At 48.6% G+C, this 12,183-nt stretch overlaps 10 non-coding genes across 10 annotated transcripts; all 10 read right to left on the bottom strand.

The window, feature by feature from the left end:
* Nucleotides 1-167: 167 nt before the first annotated feature.
* Nucleotides 168-249, bottom strand: trnas-aga. The gene has a single exon. It is a non-coding gene; the product is annotated as a tRNA-Ser (tRNA).
* A 3,282-nt stretch (nt 250-3,531) lies between these two features.
* On the bottom strand, nt 3,532-3,604 carry trnak-uuu. The gene has a single exon. It is a non-coding gene; the product is annotated as a tRNA-Lys (tRNA).
* Nucleotides 3,605-4,947: 1,343 nt separating this feature from the next.
* On the bottom strand, nt 4,948-5,020 carry trnak-uuu. The gene has a single exon. It is a non-coding gene; the product is annotated as a tRNA-Lys (tRNA).
* A 1,652-nt stretch (nt 5,021-6,672) lies between these two features.
* trnah-gug lies at nt 6,673-6,744 on the bottom strand. The gene has a single exon. It is a non-coding gene; the product is annotated as a tRNA-His (tRNA).
* Nucleotides 6,745-8,210: 1,466 nt separating this feature from the next.
* Nucleotides 8,211-8,291, bottom strand: trnas-aga. Its single transcript has one exon. It is a non-coding gene; the product is annotated as a tRNA-Ser (tRNA).
* A 736-nt stretch (nt 8,292-9,027) lies between these two features.
* On the bottom strand, nt 9,028-9,100 carry trnak-uuu. Its single transcript has one exon. It is a non-coding gene; the product is annotated as a tRNA-Lys (tRNA).
* A 241-nt stretch (nt 9,101-9,341) lies between these two features.
* On the bottom strand, nt 9,342-9,413 carry trnah-gug. The gene has a single exon. It is a non-coding gene; the product is annotated as a tRNA-His (tRNA).
* Nucleotides 9,414-10,530: 1,117 nt separating this feature from the next.
* Nucleotides 10,531-10,612, bottom strand: trnas-uga. Its single transcript has one exon. It is a non-coding gene; the product is annotated as a tRNA-Ser (tRNA).
* Nucleotides 10,613-10,876: 264 nt separating this feature from the next.
* trnas-aga lies at nt 10,877-10,959 on the bottom strand. Its single transcript has one exon. It is a non-coding gene; the product is annotated as a tRNA-Ser (tRNA).
* Nucleotides 10,960-11,696: 737 nt separating this feature from the next.
* trnak-uuu lies at nt 11,697-11,769 on the bottom strand. The gene has a single exon. It is a non-coding gene; the product is annotated as a tRNA-Lys (tRNA).
* Between the last annotated feature and the right edge of the window lie 414 nt (nt 11,770-12,183).

Below are 12,183 nucleotides of genomic sequence, written 5' to 3'. Positions count from 1 at the left end.
CAAATAGGAGTCTGAGGGCAAAAGACGGCAAGACCCGGATTGGAAGCGGGGTTGCTGCGGCCACAACGCAGGGTACTGACCACTGAAGATGACGGCGTGCTACAGTCCAAGGGATTCAAAAAAGTCACGCGACTTGTTTATGCAATGCAGCGGGCGGAACGCAAAAGCGTAGTCGGCAGGATTCGAACTTGCGCGGGGAGACCCCAATGGATTTCTAGTCCACCGCCTTAACCACTCGGCCGCGACTACTGCAACACCGATTAGAGAGGGGTCCCACTGGGGGTTTCCATAGCACCGCACGTTTCCAGCCGTGTATAATGCAATCCAAGTGATGTTCCAAGTGCTTGAATCTACAAAGATAAGTCTGAATAAAACACCACAGTCCAGAAATGGTGATCGCCAGCAGATTTGTAAAGTGAAAGGCTGTTTGCTTGCCATGCTGCCTCTTTTATACCGTTTTTTCTGTTTCCTGTCATGTGATCAGTCAACATGTAACCCTATGTACTACATGTAGCTGCTGTTCTTACTATGCCAAAATGTGACGACCAATTTGAACTAACCCAGTTACTTAATTAACTGGTTCTTATTATTTGGGATTTAAGACAGGTGTGGGGCTATCCTCACATGAAAGAGTTATTTGGAAAGCTGTGAGTCTTTTGAAAAATGTGCATTCTTCTTAAAAATTTTTTAAGAACAATCTTGAGGAATAAGATGAAAGCAATGTTTAGAAGATGCTGGCCCTGCAGCAGGAGGAACAGCGGTACCAACTAGGAGAACTGAGACTCACTCAGTTGACTTCATGAGCACTCTTTCCCAACGAGCTGACTCTGGTGTGCCGAGCTAGGGATATGGAGGCCGCCATCAATAGGATTGCCTCGCGCCCGAACAGGGACTTGAACCCTGGACCCTCAGATTAAAAGTCTGATGCTCTACCGACTGAGTTATCCAGGCTCCGGCTCAATCTGCCGGCTTGTTACTTGTTAGTATATAACGTATCCACAAAGCGCCGAGGTGAAGCCTGCAAAAACGGAATTGCGGAAGAGAGAGCAAAGACCGTGGAAGGTACAATTATCGGCACCAAATACTACAGTCAAAGGGCAATCGCCATCCGTAGTTGGCAAGGTTCGCACCAGCACCGGATGAGGTGGCAAAAACATGGGAGAGAAGATTGTTGCCTGTTGGCAAAAGCCTGCCGTGACCGGATTCGAACGGGGTTGCTGCGGCCACAACGCAGAGTACTAACCACTATACGATCACGGCACGCCACCGAGCCTCAGTGGTGAGAAGGGCTGGAAGCATTGGTCCGGGGCAGAGAGGGAGGAGAAAGAAAAAAAAATAACACAGCCCTTTCTCTTCTGCATGCAGGCGAACACTCTGCCACGACTACGGAGATCAGGCTTCACATTGAGGACAAAGCAGGCTGAAAAGTGGATGGGGTTTTTCAGTGCTGAGCCTGGAGTCCCACATGACTGCACTTTTGCCGCTTCTCGGCCCAGTTGACCGAAAACTTGATGGTTGCTAGCGATCCTGGGTGGCAAAACAGCTTCGGTAGTAAGCCTCAGTACCCCTTAAACTAAAGCACAATATCTCGGTTAATTCACCAACTTCATTTGCTTCAATTCACAGATTCAAGCCCCTTAAAAATAGACGTCGCTCTGCGAAGGCAATGTTTGGACATGTCTGTAGCCAAGCAAGGGAATTAGCTCAAATGGTAGAGCGCTCGCTTAGCATGCGAGAGGTAGTGTGATCGATGCCCGCATTCTTCAAGCTTTGGTCCGCTCTTTTAAGCTCACTTCCCTACAGAGACAGCCTGCGCATGACGGCAACCAATCTAAGCACCCCCTGAAAGTGTTTTTTGACTGACTGCTGCCAAAAGATTCTTCATACAGGGTCTAAAACAGAGTCCAGAGGGCTAACCACTACACCATGTAACCATAGCTAGGGCCGTTTCGGCTCAGAGACAACCAATTTGAAGTAACCCATTTGCTGAATTAACTGGTTCTTATTCATTGGCATTTAAGAGAGATGTGGGGCTATCCTCACTTTAAAGAGCTATTTTGTAAGTTTTGAGTCTTTTCAAAAATGCACGTTCTTTTCACGTTTCTTTAAGAACAATCTTGAGTAATAAGGTGAGAGCATTGTTTAGAAGATGCTGGCCCCCTGCAGCAGGAGGCCGCCATTGATAGGACTGCCTTTCACCCAAACAGGCACTTGAACCCTGGACCCTCAGATTAAAAGTCTGATGCTCTACCGACTGAGCTACCTGGGCTCAGACCACCAACTTGATACTCGTATCAACAAAGCGCCGTTGTGCAGCCTGCAAAACAGGAATTGTGGAAGAGAGAGCAAAGACCGTGGAAGATGCAATTGATCGCAACTCGTAGTCGGCAGGGTTCGAACCTGCGCGGGAGACCCCAATGGATTTGAGTCCATCGCCTTAACCTCTCGGCCACGACTACACCGACCTGCTGTCCTCCAGGTCCGTTGACTGCAGGAAGAAAGCAGAATAGACCGCCAGCGAGCTTCAGACACAATGTCCAGCTGAAGGGTGAGGTGGCAAATAGGAGTCTGAGGGCAAAAGACGGCGAGACCGGATTGGAAGCGGGGTTGCTGCGGCCACAACGCAGGGTACTGACCACTGAAGATGACGGCGTGCTACAGTCCAAGGGATTCAAAAAGTCCCGCGACTTGTTTATGCAATGCAGCGGGCGGAACGCAAAGCGTAGTCGGCAGGATTCGAACCTGCGCGGGAGACCCCAATGGATTTCTAGTCCATCGCCTTAATCACTCGCCACGACTACTGCAACACCGACTAGAGAGGAGTCCCACTGGGGGTTTTCATAGCACCGCACGTTTCCAGCCGTATAATGCAATCCAAGTGATGTTCCAAGTGCTTGAATCTACAAAGATAAGTCCGAATAAAACACCACAGTCCAGAAATGGTGATCGCCAGCAGATTTGTAAAGTGAAAGGCTGTTTGCTTGCCATGCTGCCTCTTTTATACCGTTTTTCCTGTTTCCTGTCATGTGATCAGTCACATGTACACACGCCCAAATGCGTAAGAGGAAGAAAATGGCCAAGACCACATGGAAACCTGGTAAAATTCAAAAATACATCAAATCACACTGAGCAGGTTAAAACATGTAACCCTATGTACTACATGTAGCTGCTGTTCTTACTATGCCAAAATGTGACGACCAATTTGAACTAACCCAGTTACTTAATTAACTGGTTCTTATTATTTGGGATTTAAGACAGGTGTGGGGCTATCCTCACTTGAAAGAGTTATTTGGAAAGCTGTGAGTCTTTTGAAAAATGTGCATTCTTCTTAAAAAATTTTTTAAGAACAATCTTGAGGAATAAGATGAAAGCAATGTTTAGAAGATGCTGGCCCTGCAGCAGGAGGAACAGCGGTACCAACTAGGAGAACTGAGACTCACTCAGTTGACTTCATGAGCACTCTTTCCCAACGAGCTGACTCGGGTGTGCCGAGCTAGGGATATGGAGGCCGCCATCAATAGGATTGCCTCGCGCCCGAACAGGGACTTGAACCCTGGACCCTCAGATTAAAAGTCTGATGCTCTACCGACTGAGCTATCCAGGCTCCGCTAAATCTGCCGGCTTGTTACTTGTTAGTATATAACGTATCCACAAAGCGCCGAGGTGAAGCCTGCAAAAACGGAATTGCGGAAGAGAGAGCAAAGACCGTGGAAGGTACAATTATCGGCACCAAATACTAAAGTCAAGGGGGGCAATCGCCATCCGTAGTTGGCAAGGTTCGCACCAGCACCGGATGAGGTGGCAAAAAACATGGGAGAGAAGATCGTTGCCTGTTGGCAAAAGCCTGCCGTGACCGGAGTTGCTGGTTGCTGCAACAACGCAGAGTACTAACCACTATACGATCACGGCAAGCCATTGAGCCTCAGTGGTGAGAAGGGCTGGAAGCATTGGTCCGAGGCAGAGAGGGAGGAGAAAGAAAAAAAAATAACACAGCCCTTTCTCTTCTGCATGCAGGCGAACACTCTGCCACGACTACGGAGATCAGGCTTCACATTGAGGACAAAGCAGGCTGAAAAGTGGATGGGGGTTTTTCAGTGCTGAGCCTGGAGTCCCACATGACTGTACTTTTGCCGCTTCTCGGCCCAGTTGACCGAAAACTTGATGGTTGCTAGCGATCCTGGGTGGCAAAACAGCTTCCGTAGTAAGCCTCAGTACCCCTTAAACTAAAGCACAATATCTCGGTTAATTCACCAACTTCATTTGCTTCAATTCACAGATTCAAGCCCCTTAAAAATAGCATTAAGCTGCGAAAGGCAATGTTTGGACATGTCTGTAGCCAAGCAAGGGGAATTAGCTCAAATGGTAGAGCGCTCGCTTAGCTTGCGAGAGGTAGTGTGATCGATGCCCGCATTCTCCAAGCTTGGGTCCGCTCTTTTAAGCTCAATTCCCTACAGAGACAGCCTGCGCTTGACGGCAACCAATCTAAGCACCCCCTGAAAGCGTTTTTTGACTGACTGCTGCCAAAAGATTCTTCATACAGGGTCTAAAACAGAGTCCAGAGGGCTAACCACTACACCATGTAACCCTAGCTAGGGCCGTTTGGGCTCAGAGACAACCAATTTGAAGTAACCCATTTACTGAATTAACTGGTTCTTATTCTTTGGCATTTAAGAGAGATGTGGGGCTATCCTCACTTTAAAGAGCTATTTTGTAAGTTTTGAGTCTTTTCAAAAATGCGCGTTCTTTTCACGTTTCTTTAAGAACAATCTTGAGTAATAAGGTGAGAGCATTGTTTAGAAGATGCTGGCCCTGCAGCAGGAGGAACAGCGGTACCAACTAGGAGAACTGAGACTCACTCAGTTGACTTCATGAGCACTCTTTCCCAACGAGCTGACTCGGGTGTGCCGAGCTAGGGATATGGAGGCCGCCATCAATAGGATTGCCTCGCGCCCGAACAGGGACTTGAACCCTGGACCCTCAGATTAAAAGTCTGATGCTCTACCGACTGAGCTATCCAGGCTCCGGCTAAATCTGCCGGCTTGTTACTTGTTAGTATATAACGTATCCACAAAGCGCCGAGGTGAAGCCTGCAAAAACGGAATTGCGGAAGAGAGAGCAAAGACCGTGGAAGGTACAATTATCGGCACCAAATACTAAAGTCAAAGGGCAATCGCCATCCGTAGTTGGCAAGGTTCGCACCAGCACTGGATGAGGTGGCAAAAAAACATGGGAGAGAAGATCGTTGCCTGTTGGCAAAAGCCTGCCGTGACCCGGATTCGCTGCGGCCACAACGCAGAGTACTAACCACTATACGATCACGGCAAGCCATTGAGCCTCAGTGGTGAGAAGGGCTGGAAGCATTGGTCCGAGGCAGAGAGGGAGGAGAAAGAAAAAAAAATAACACAGCCCTTTCTCTTCTGCATGCAGGCGAACACTCTGCCACGACTACGGAGATCAGGCTTCACATTGAGGACAAAGCAGGCTGAAAAGTGGATGGGGGTTTTTCAGTGCTGAGCCTGGAGTCCCACATGACTGCACTTTTGCCGCTTCTCGGCCCAGTTGACCGAAAACTTGATGGTTGCTAGCGATCCTGGGTGGCAAAACAGCTTCGGTAGTAAGCCTCAGTACCCCTTAAACTAAAGCACAATATCTCGGTTAATTCACCAACTTCATTTGCTTCAATTCACAGATTCAAGCCCCTTAAAAATAGACGTCGCTCTGCGAAGGCAATGTTTGGACATGTCTGTAGCCAGGCAAGGGAATTAGCTCAAATGGTAGAGGCGCCGCTTAGCATGCGAGAGGTAGTGTGATCGATGCCCGCATTCTCCAAGCTTGGGTCCGCTCTTTTAAGCTCAATTCCCTACAGAGACAGCCTGCGCATGACGGCAACCAATCTAAGCACCCCCTGAAAGCGTTTTTTGACTGACTGCTGCCAAAAGATTCTTCATACAGGGTCTAAAACAGAGTCCAGAGGGCTAACCACTACACCATGTAACCCTAGCTAGGGCCGTTTGGGCTCAGAGACAACCAATTTGAAGTAACCCATTTACTGAATTAACTGGTTCTTATTCTTTGGCATTTAAGAGAGATGTGGGGCTATCCTCACTTTAAAGAGCTATTTTGTAAGTTTTGAGTCTTTTCAAAAATGCGCGTTCTTTTCACGTTTCTTTAAGAACAATCTTGAGTAATAAGATGAGAGCATTGTTTAGAAGATGCTGGCTCTGCAGCAGGAGGAACAGCGGTACCAACTAGGAGAACTGAGACTCACTCAGTTGACTTCATGAGCACTCTTTCCCAACGAGCTGACTCGGTGTGCCGAGCTAGGGATATGGAGGCCGCCATCAATAGGATTGCCTCGCGCCCGAACAGGGACTTGAACCCTGGACCCTCAGATTTAAAGTCTGATGCTCTACCGACTGAGCTATCCAGGCTCCGGCTAAATCTGCCGGCTTGTTACTTGTTAGTATATAACGTATCCACAAAGCGCCGAGGTGAAGCCTGCAAAAACGGAATTGCGGAAGAGAGAGCAAAGACCGTGGAAGGTACAATTATCGGCACCAAATACTAAAGTCAAAGGGCAATCGCCATCCGTAGTTGGCAAGGTTCGCACCAGCACCGGATGAGGTGGCAAAAAAACATGGGAGAGAAGATCGTTGCCTGTTGGCAAAAGCCTGCCGTGACCCGGATTCGAACCGGGGTTGCTGCGGCCACAACGCAGAGTACTAACCACTATACGATCACGGCAAGCCATTGAGCCTCAGTGGTGAGAAGGGCTGGAAGCATTGGTCCGAGGCAGAGAGGGAGGAGAAAGAAAAAAAAATAACACAGCCCTTTCTCTTCTGCATGCAGGCGAACACTCTGCCACGACTACGGAGATCAGGCTTCACATTGAGGACAAAGCAGGCTGAAAAGTGGATGGGGGTTTTTCAGTGCTGAGCCTGGAGTCCCACATGACTGCACTTTTGCCGCTTCTCGGCCCAGTTGACCGAAAACTTGATGGTTGCTAGCGATCCTGGGTGGCAAAACAGCTTCGGTAGTAAGCCTCAGTACCCCTTAAACTAAAGCACAATATCTCGGTTAATTCACCAACTTCATTTGCTTCAATTCACAGATTCAAGCCCCTTAAAAATAGACGTCGCTCTGCAAAGGCAATGTTTGGACATGTCTGTAGCCAAGCAAGGGAATTAGCTCAAATGGTAGAGCGCTCGCTTAGCATGCGAGAGGTAGTGGGATCGATGCCCGCATTCTCCAAGCTTGGGTCCGCTCTTTTAAGCTCAATTCCCTACAGAGACAGCCTGCGCATGACGGCAACCAATCTAAGCACCCCCTGAAAGCGTTTTTTGACTGACTGCTGCCAAAAGATTCTTCATACATGGTCTAAAACAGAGTCCAGAGGGCTAACCACTACACCATGTAACCCTAGCTAGGGCCGTTTGGGCTCAGAGACAACCAATTTGAAGTAACCCATTTGCTGAATTAACTGGTTCTTATTCATTGGCATTTAAGAGAGATGTGGGGCTATCCTCACTTTAAAGAGCTATTTTGTAAGTTTTGAGTCTTTTCAAAAATGCACGTTCTTTTCACGTTTCTTTAAGAACAATCTTGAGTAATAAGATGAGAGCATTGTTTAGAAGATGCTGGCCCTGCAGCAGGAGGCCGCCATTGATAGGACTGCCTTTCACCCAAACAGGCACTTGAACCCTGGACCCTCAGATTAAAAGTCTGATGCTCTACCGACTGAGCTACCTGGGCTCAGACCACCAACTTGATACTCGTATCAACAAAGCGCCGTTGTGCAGCCTGCAAAACAGGAATTGTGGAAGAGAGAGCAAAGACCGTGGAAGATGCAATTGGTCGCAACTCGTTGTCGGCAGGGTTCGAACCTGCGCGGGAGAGACCCAATGGATTTCAAGTCCATCGCCTTAACCTCTCGGCCACGACTACACCGACCTGCTGCCCTCCAGGTCCGTTGACTGCAGTAAGAAAGCAGAATAGACCGCCAGCGAGCTTCAGACACAATGTCCAGCTGAAGGGTGAGGTGGCAAATAGGAGTCTGAGGGGGCAAAAGACGGCGAGACCCGGATTGAAGCGGGGTTGCTGCGCCACAACGCAGGGTACTGACCACTGAAGATGACGGCGTGCTACAGTCCAAGGGATTCAAAAAAGTCCCGCGACTTGTTTATGCAATGCAGCGGGCGGAACATAAAGCGCGTAGTCGGCAGGATTCGAACCTGCGCGGGAGACCCAAATGGATTTCTAGTCCATCGCCTTAACCACTCGGCCACGACTACTGCAACACCGACTAGAGAGGGGTCCCACTGGGGGGGGTTTCCATAGCACCGCACGTTTCCAGCCGTGTATAATGCAATCCAAGTGATGTTCCAAGTGATTGAATCTACAAAGATAAGTCCGAATAAAACACCACAGTCCAGAAATGGTGATCGCCAGCAGATTTGTAAAGTGAAAGGCTGTTTGCTTGCCATGCTGCCTCTTTTATACCGTTTTTCCTGTTTCCTGTCATGTGATCAGTCACATGTACACACGCCCAAATGCGTAAGAGGAAGAAAATGGCCAAGACCACATGGAAACCTGGTAAAATTCAAAAATACATCAAATCACACTGAGCAGGTTAAAACATGTAACCCTATGTACTACATGTAGCTGCTGTTCTTACTATGCCAAAATGTGACGACCAATTTGAACTAACCCAGTTACTTAATTAACTGGTTCTTATTATTTGGGATTTAAGACAGGTGTGGGGCTATCCTCACTTGAAAGAGTTATTTGGAAAGCTGTGAGTCTTTTGAAAAATGTGCATTCTTCTTAAAAAAAATTTTTAAGAACAATCTTGAGGAATAAGATCAAAGCAATGTTTAGAAGATGCTGGCCCTGCAGCAGGAGGAACAGCGGTACCAACTAGGAGAACTGAGACTCACTCAGTTGACTTCATGAGCACTCTTTCCCAACGAGCTGACTCGGGTGTGCCGAGCTAGGGATATGGAGGCCGCCATCAATAGGATTGCCTCGCGCCCGAACAGGGACTTGAACCCTGGACCCTCAGATTAAAAGTCTGATGCTCTACCGACTGAGCTATCCAGGCTCCGGCTCAATCTGCCGGCTTGTTACTTGTTAGTATATAACGTATCCACAAAGCGCCGAGGTGAAGCCTGCAAAAACGGAATTGCGGAAAGAGAGAGCAAAGACCGTGGAAGGTACAATTATCGGCACCAAATACTACAGTCAAAGGGCAATCGCCATCCGTAGTTGGCAAGGTTCGCACCAGCACCGGATGAGGTGGCAAAAAACATGGGAGAGAAGATTGTTGCCTGTTGGCAAAAGCCTGCCGTGACCCGGATTCGAACCGGGGTTGCTGCGGCCACAACGCAGAGTACTAACCACTATACGATCACGGCACGCCACCGAGCCTCAGTGGTGAGAAGGGCTGGAAGCATTGGTCCGGGGCAGAGAGGGAGGAGAAAGAAAAAAAATAACACAGCCCTTTCTCTTCTGCATGCAGGCGAACACTCTGCCACGACTACGGAGATCAGGCTTCACATTGAGGACAAAGCAGGCTGAAAAGTGGATGGGGTTTTTCAGTGCTGAGCCTGGAGTCCCACATGACTGCACTTTTGCCGCTTCTCGGCCCAGTTGACCGAAAACTTGATGGTTGCTAGCGATCCTGGGTGGCAAAACAGCTTCGGTAGTAAGCCTCAGTACCCCTTAAACTAAAGCACAATATCTCGGTTAATTCACCAACTTCATTTGCTTCAATTCACAGATTCAAGCCCCTTAAAAATAGACGTCGCTCTGCGAAGGCAATGTTTGGACATGTCTGTAGCCAAGCAAGGGGAATTAGCTCAAATGGTAGAGCGCTCGCTTAGCATGCGAGAGGTAGTGTGATCGATGCCCGCATTCTCCAAGCTTTGGTCCGCTCTTTTAAGCTCACTTCCCTACAGAGACAGCCTGCGCATGACGGCAACCAATCTAAGCACCCCCTGAAAGTGTTTTTTGACTGACTGCTGCCAAAAGATTCTTCATACAGGGTCTAAAACAGAGTCCAGAGGGCTAACCACTACACCATGTAACCATAGCTAGGGCCGTTTCGGCTCAGAGACAACCAATTTGAAGTAACCCATTTGCTGAATTAACTGGTTCTTATTCATTGGCATTTAAGAGAGATGTGGGGCTATCCTCACTTTAAAGAGCTATTTTGTAAGTTTTGAGTCTTTTCAAAAATGCACGTTCTTTTCACGTTTCTTTAAGAACAATCTTGAGTAATAAGATGAGAGCATTGTTTAGAAGATGCTGGCCCTGCAGCAGGAGGCCGCCATTGATAGGACTGCCTTTCACCCAAACAGGCACTTGAACCCTGGACCCTCAGATTAAAAGTCTGATGCTCTACCGACTGAGCTACCTGGGCTCAGACCACCAACTTGATACTCGTATCAACAAAGCGCCGTTGTGCAGCCTGCAAAACAGGAATTGTGGAAGAGAGAGCAAAGACCGTGGAAGATGCAATTGGTCACAACTCGTTGTCGGCAGGGTTCGAACCTGCGCGGGGAGACCCCAATGGATTTCAAGTCCATCGCCTTAACCTCTCGGCCACGACTACACCGACCTGCTGCCCTCCAGGTCCGTTGACTGCAGTAAGAAAGCAGAATAGACCGCCAGCGAGCTTCAGACACAATGTCCAGCTGAAGGGTGAGGTGGCAAATAGGAGTCTGAGGGCAAAAGACGGCGAGACCCGGATTGGAAGCGGGGTTGCTGCGGCCACAACGCAGGGTACTGACCACTGAAGATGACGGCGTGCTACAGTCCAAGGGATTCAAAAACGTCCCGCGACTTGTTTATGCAATGCAGCGGGCGGAACGCAAAGCGTAGTCGGCAGGATTCGAACCTGCGCGCGGGAGACCCCAATGGATTTCTAGTCCATCGCCTTAACCACTCGGCCACGACTACTGCAACACCGACTAGAGAGGGGTCCCACTGGGGGGGGTTTCCATAGCACCGCACGTTTCCAGCCGTGTATAATGCAATCCAAGTGATGTTCCAAGTGCTTGAATCTACAAAGATAAGTCCGAATAAAACACCACAGTCCAGAAATGGTGATCGCCAGCAGATTTGTAAAGTGAAAGGCTGTTTGCTTGCCATGCTGCCTCTTTTATACCGTTTTTTCCTGTTTCCTGTCATGTGATCAGTCACATGTACACACGTCCAAATGCGTAAGAGGAAGAAAATGGCCAAGACCACATGGAAACCTGGTAAAATTCAAAAATACATCAAATCACACTGAGCAGGTTAAAACATGTAACCCTATGTACTACATGTAGCTGCTGTTCTTACTATGCCAAAATGTGACGACCAATTTGAACTAACCCAGTTACTTAATTAACTGGTTCTTATTATTTGGGATTTAAGACAGGTGTGGGGCTATCCTCACTTGAAAGAGTTATTTGGAAAGCTGTGAGTCTTTTGAAAAATGTGCATTCTTCTTAAAAAAATTTTTTAAGAACAATCTTGAGGAATAAGGTGAAAGCAATGTTTAGAAGATGCTGGCCCTGCAGCAGGAGGAACAGCGGTACCAACTAGGAGAACTGAGACTCACTCAGTTGACTTCATGAGCACTCTTTCCCAACGAGCTGACTCGGGTGTGCCGAGCTAGGGATATGGAGGCCGCCATCAATAGGATTGCCTCGCGCCCGAACAGGGACTTGAACCCTGGACCCTCAGATTAAAAGTCTGATGCTCTACCGACTGAGCTATCCAGGCTCTGGCTCAATCTGCCGGCTTGTTACTTGTTAGTATATAACGTATCCACAAAGCGCCGAGGTGAAGCCTGCAAAACGGAATTGTGGAAGAGAGAGCAAAGACCGTGGAAGGTACAACTATCGGCACCAAATACTAAAGTCAAAGGGCAATCGCCATCCGTAGTTGGCAAGGTTCGCACCAGCACCGGATGAGGTGGCAAAAAACATGGGAGAGAAGATCGTTGCCTGTTGGCAAAAGCCTGCCGTGACCGGTTCGAACCGGGGTTGCTGCGCCACAACGCAGAGTACTAACCACTATACGATCACGGCACGCCACCGAGCCTCAGTGGTGAGAAGGGCTGGAAGCATTGGTCCGGGGCAGAGAGGAGGAGAAAGAAAAAAATAACACAGCCCTTTCTCTTCTGCATGCAGGCGA

This window comes from Puntigrus tetrazona, chromosome 4 (assembly GCF_018831695.1).
Source record: "Puntigrus tetrazona isolate hp1 chromosome 4, ASM1883169v1, whole genome shotgun sequence".
Classification (NCBI taxonomy): Eukaryota; Metazoa; Chordata; class Actinopteri; order Cypriniformes; family Cyprinidae; genus Puntigrus; species Puntigrus tetrazona.
This window is presented reverse-complemented; position numbering and strand designations above follow the sequence as displayed.